The sequence below is a fragment of the Ailuropoda melanoleuca genome, unplaced genomic scaffold, assembly GCF_002007445.2.
Source record: "Ailuropoda melanoleuca isolate Jingjing unplaced genomic scaffold, ASM200744v2 unplaced-scaffold2657, whole genome shotgun sequence".
Classification (NCBI taxonomy): domain Eukaryota; kingdom Metazoa; phylum Chordata; class Mammalia; order Carnivora; family Ursidae; genus Ailuropoda; species Ailuropoda melanoleuca.
The window spans coordinates 1-6,181 of NW_023196692.1; the positions used below are offsets into that span (position 1 = coordinate 1).

The window sequence follows — 6,181 nt, forward strand, 5'->3', positions numbered from 1 at the left end:
GTTGTCTCACAATCAAAGTTGAAGAAATACTGTTCTAAATGATTTTTTAAAAATATACCTATCTGAAGAGGAAAACTCAAGTATTTCTGCAAAAGCCTTTGCTGCAGAACAACGGGGCAGATTAAAGGCAGCTCACAAAATAAGGGAACATTTCTTACCTGCTATTTTTTTTCCTCCAAATTCTTCTATACAGGTCCAGACAGATGGGCTATGTTTCCTTTCTATTAACTGAGGAGACAGAGAATAATTGAGGACTGAAGCATGTCATCACTGTCCTGAATGTACTGAAATCCTGACAGCTTTAGGTGAAAAAATGACCAAAGCAGGCAGTGAAAATAAATTTTAAATAGGACCAACTCCAAACTGTCTATGCTAGAATCCCAAAGCAGGCAGGGAAAACTGGTCCCTTGGAGGAAGGCAGTCAAAGAAATAAGTAGAGTGCCCTAGACCCTGTTCCAGTGTGTTTGAAGTACTTGAGGATGGAGTAACCCCTTTCCTCTATTCCTCTACATAGGTCCATGAGCCACGAGAACATGACTCCCCACGTGAAGCTCTTCAATACAAGACATCTAACTGCATGAATAAATTTTTCTCGGTGGGGGGGAGGGCCAAGTCTGAAGAATCTGAAGTGGTGGGCCTATATTTTAACCAAAGTTCTGAGAATAGCTCTGAAGAAGAGTTCCTGGCAGTGAGGAACAGCGGAAGAAGCAAGGCCCCTTGGAATCAGGCAGACCTAGGTTTGAAGTCTGGCTGTCACTTGCTAGTGAAGTGACTTGAGTAGCAAACATCTCTGAGTCTCACTTAGTACCATTTAGTTCATAAGGCGATTTGAGGATTAGGTGAAAGAGCATGTGCAAAGCACCTCGTATAAGGCCGGGCACACAGTAGGTGCCTTGTAGTGATGATGTTACATTGGCACTGGGCAGTGAGCAGAAACTCTCGGCATGCCCAGAGGTGGCATGGCCAGGAGCTCCAGAAGCATGGGACTGTCACAGGGAAAAGGGGCTCTCTGCTCTAAAGGTCCTATTCCAGTTAGAAACCAACCCAAGAGGCAATGCACAAAATGCCAAATGGTCATCCTTAAGCTCCTAGTCCAAGCGAATGCGGAGCTGCATTACTTGCAAAGCTCCTGAGCGGTTCTGCCACTTACTACCGGTGTGAACCTAGGCAAGTTACCCAACGCCTCTGAGTTTCAATTTCCTTGTCCCCAAAGTGGGGCTAACGATATCTGCATTGCAAGAGCTGCTGGAAAAGTGAAAATGAGATATAGTGTGAGGGAGCATGTATCGAGCATTTTCCATGGGCCAGGCACTATCTAAGAGTGTTGGGCACACTACCTTGCTTGGACAATAAATAAAAGTCCCTAGCATACTGCCTGGAACACAGTAAGTGCCTAATCGAGGTGGGTATTAAAGAAATGTTACGGGACAGAGGAAGAACTACTATGATTCCGAGAGAAAGAAGATATGTGGTTCTATACGTGGAAAGAATAAGATGAGGCTGGGAGAAGGAAAGTCTAGTAGTTGCTGGGCAGGACTATCTCCAACCTTCTGAACTGTTACAAATAGAAAATAATAAAACAGCCACCCGAAGTCCCCTCAAAGGACAGACCCGAGTTATTTTCATCCTTAATGTTCATGCCTTTCTGAATCTGAGAAGAAGCTGCCAGGATTTCCAGTACATAGCAAAACGTGACGACGACACCCTGAAGTGTATAAACTCGTGTGTGCACACAGCCATCTAAGGGAAACCGATGCTGGATGACGGGGCAGTGTTAGGGTGTCTCTGTGACTGCAGCTCGACTTGCCTTCACAGTGTGGCCACAACTACCTCAATGGTATTCTCAGCAGCGGGGTAAATCATTCAGTAGGGATAAGGCTTAGATTTTCCTCATTCTCTCTTAGCACTTATGCTCTTGGCACAGCACCGAAGCACCACAGACAAGCCAGCGTGTGAATGTGCTCTGCGCGGGTAAGGTAGAGCCCTTCTGCATTGTAGAGTCCTTCAGTTCTAAAATCATGGAGCTTGTGTTGTTAGAACCAATGAAGTGACTAAAAGAATTTTTAAAAAATAAGCCATCAGTCTGGACCCATGTAGGTGAATGAAGGAGAAGCACTTTCAAGTCAGAAAAAAAAGTATACTTAACATTTAGGATTATCAACCACTGCTGGGTTTCCATAATATATTTCATTCCTGAATTCATCTGAAAGAGATATGATTATTACTACCACTCAAAAAGTGGTACCTTATTAAAACAAAATGAAAGAAAAACCCCTGAAAGTGGTATCTTATTGATAAGCTCTTGGCATGTCTTTGAGGTGGATTTCAGATTCAAAATAGACTTTACCACACAGCTAACGAGTTCACTCGGTGTTTATCAATAACTTAGAGGCTTCATTCAAGAAACTTACTGAGTTGCAGTTACCTGAAACCCAGGGGTAAATCAAGGATCTTGTGGGACCTCACCTAGTTTGGGAAATCCTANGTTTCCATAATATATTTCATTCCTGAATTCATCTGAAAGAGATATGATTATTACTACCACTCAAAAAGTGGTACCTTATTAAAACAAAATGAAAGAAAACCCCCTGAAAGTGGTATCTTATTGGTAAGCCCTTGGCATGTCTTTGAGGTGGATTTCAGATTCAAAATAGACTTTACCACACAGCTAACGAGTTCACTCGGTGTTTATCAATAACTTAGAGGCTTCATTCAAGAAACTTACTGAGTTGCAGTTACCTGAAACCCAGGGGTAAATCAAGGATCTTGTGGGACCTCACCTACTTTGGGAAATCCTACCTAATAAAAATATGCAAAATTATGAATACAAAAAATTGCCAGGACCCCCTTCCAAGACCTTGGAAGGAGCCTATGTAAGTGAGGAGCCCTGAAGCATAAGCTTTGGTCAGTTTGAGATAAATCCACCTCAGCTGGGGCCTAAGTTTTACAAACTAAGTGAATGCCAGAGAAAATATCGTTCCAACTTATAAACACCCCGGTACTATGTCACATAGGTAATAACATGACTTAATTCAAGGGGTGGCATCTTCCCTTGGCAACTTGCCTTTGGAAAGAGATGCAATAAAGTTTATATCTCACTATGGCAAACATTTCCTGAAGCAGACTAGCTTTGTCTATTAGAAAAATTGGGCCCCAAACAAAGGAGGAGCCTCGTCCCCAGTACACACTTACTATATTGTGATCATCTTTCAGAAGGAACCATGAATTAGTTCTAGTAGTGCAGCTCTATTCAAATCACATGACACGTGTATTAATCTATTTTCAATGCCAGCCAACTCTGGTTCTTAATTACCTTTTCCTGTCATTTAAGATGCACACAGAAACTCAAACAAGTTGTTGCCTCATCCACTACCAATCTTTTCTATCCCGCAACTCGTTGCCTCCTTTGTCACCCTTTGTCAGGGGATGCCAGCATGGCTCCCGTGTGCTTTCCCAGCAACACCCATCTTCCTCTTTCCAGCATGAAAGTTTCTTGGGGACAATCCCTGTCCTATTCATCTTTGTACCCCCAGTACAGTGTCGACATGTAGTGGGCATGGCACTCGGTGAATGTTTTTCAGGGAATCCATTAATTTTTATCAACTGATTCCACCCTATTTTTTCCCGTGTTGCCTACATAACTATAAAGAAATTCAGATTCTTGTAGGAGACTGTTGGTTTATATCATGCTTAGTAAGGTGGTGAGTTTAAGACAGTCTACCTCTTGGTGGAGAAACCCAATGAGCCTGTTCTCTGGTGTGCTGGCAAAAGCTGACCCTCAGCACTCCTTCCCCAAGTTAGGCTTCGGCATATTAACGAGAGGAGAGGGGAGGCCGCTACAGATGGACATCTGCAGCAGCTGTTACTCTGGCTCCAGACACACCCTCAACACTTCCATCTGTCCTCAAATAAACTGTGTGAGACTGTGTTTCTGAACCACAGACAGGTAAGAGAGCCTTGTCCAAAGTCAGACTTAGAGGAAGATCTTCACCTTGTGTCTAAAATCCCCCTCAGGCCATCGAACACACCCACTATGATGTGCTTATGTCACAGAGAAATCAGAATTTTCCAGCTCAAAGCGAGTAACACGCTTCTTGTTGAAGAACAGTCAGGAAAGAAAGCATATGGAATTAGGCTACAGCAATGTATTTTCTTTATGAGCGCTTTTCACACTACAACTTAACACAAACAACATCTTTTCCCGTAACTTGAAGGTTCCTATTGCCCCCAGATAATTTACTTCAGAGGTATATACTTATTGTGCGGGTGACTGGGGAGAGAAGAGCCCTGTGGCAAGTTTTCAGGAGTTCTTTCTGCTTTACCATTTAAAAGAAGCTGATGGCCAAGGAAGCACCCACACTACTGCTCCCTGGGGAACTCTGCTAACCTTAGTTCTTTGAAGCTTTATTTTGCTTGCATTGAAGTAGTTAGGAACTTTGTACCTGAGCAGGAATCAAAGTTAAAGTCAAAAGTGGAATTTCAAGGATGGTGCAGCTACTGGAGAAGCATCATTGTCATGGATTCCCAGGATAATGCTGATCTGGGTGTTATTTGCTGGGGTTCTTTTCTCGCCCACACCAAAGCTGAGTACTAGGGAAAGCAGAGAGTGCCATTTATGAGACAGACAAGTCTCTTGGCCTCTTTGTACCTTAGTTTCCTCATTTGGAAAAATGAGTAGATTTTAAGACCTACTTTTCAGAGTTCATACTGGGTTTAGTACACCCACCGAACCAATAACTGTATGATGTTTTTACACGTAGTTTTTTTTACATGTATTCATTTACTATTTCACTTACACCTTGTTTAAAAACTGCATTCCATGCCAGGCCTGAAACGTTCCAAAGCTCAGTTCTGTGAGTAAATTGCAACCCAGATTTCTAAAAAAAAAAAAAAAGAAAGAAAAAGACACAAGTAAAGAAGAACAAAAGATATTCTTTCAGAACATTTATCCTTTGGCAGAGAGTCCAATTTATACATATTTATATATAATGAAACAACCTCAACACTCTCTCTGTACACTGAAGAAATCTCACTATGGAAGAGACTCGCTTTTCAAAAAAATGTGCATGAAAGATTTATACTTTCATGTTTATACATGTGATGCATTAGCTACAAATCAGTAAATGTTTGATAAATACTTGTGTTGAATCATCTTTATTTCTCTAGAAAAACGTCCCACAGTGTCAGCACTATTGACAGCCACAGCTGGATGGTCTTTGTGAGGAGGGGCGGCCCTGTGCATTGTGGGGTGTTTAGCAGCATCTCTGGCCTCTGCCCGCTAGATGCCAGTAGCTCATCTACAGTCTGACAACCAAAGATGTCTCTGGACACTGCCAGATGTCACGTGGGCGCAAGATCACCCTGGTTGAGAACCACTGCTCTCAAATGATTTGGTCTGATCTGTATAATAATTCTCACACTAATATTTGCTGTAAACAAAAAAGATTTGCTATATAATTTTAGTAGCTTTCTACTAATAAAGTTTCAATTGTATTTCAAAATGGTTATAACAAAGAGGCTTACAATTAAGTTTAACAAAAATGCCAAATATAATGAAAATATATTTGTAACTTACATATACCGCAAAAAAGGTAGTGATTCAAATGTACGTCTTTCAATAGATTGTATTTTATTGCAGGACAAATCTCTAGGAAAAGTAAANTGTCTCTGGACACTGCCAGATGTCACGTGGGCGCAAGATCACCCTGGTTGAGAACCACTGCTCTCAAATGATTCGGTCTGATCTGTATAATAATTCTCACACTAATCTTTGCTGTAAACAAAAAAGATTTGCTATATAATTTTAGTAGCTTTCTACTAATAAAGTTTCAATTGTATTTCAAAATGGTTATAACAAAGAGGCTTACAATTAAGTTTAACAAAAATGCCAAATATAATGAAAATATATTTGTAACTTACATATACCGCAAAAAAGGTAGTGATTCAAATGTACGTCTTTCAATAGATTGTATTTTATTGCAGGACAAATCTCTAGGAAAAGTAAAAGGAAAATATTGCCTCAATTAGCTATTAGATATCTAATTAGTAGGATGATCTTATTGAATAAGTAGCTTTTGCCTAAACTCTGGATCTCAAGAATTGGTATTTGAGAGAGGAGGTTAAGATGGCGGAAGAGTAGGGGACCCCTTTTTCAGCCGGTCCCCTGAGTTGAGCTGGATAG

General features: G+C 41.1%; 1 long non-coding RNA gene across 2 annotated transcripts; it reads right to left on the bottom strand.

The window, feature by feature from the left end:
• Nucleotides 1-57: 57 nt before the first annotated feature.
• LOC117798139 lies at nucleotides 58-5,647 on the bottom strand. Of its 2 annotated transcripts, XR_004622838.1 has the most exons (4): nucleotides 5,576-5,647; nucleotides 4,443-4,877; nucleotides 2,147-2,203; nucleotides 58-228 (listed from the first exon to the last, which is right to left on the bottom strand). It is a non-coding gene; the product is annotated as an uncharacterized LOC117798139 (long non-coding RNA). The 2 variants fall into 2 exon arrangements; XR_004622839.1 differs by lacking the exons at nucleotides 58-228; nucleotides 2,147-2,203 and adding an exon at nucleotides 2,489-2,517.
• Between the last annotated feature and the right edge of the window lie 534 nt (nucleotides 5,648-6,181).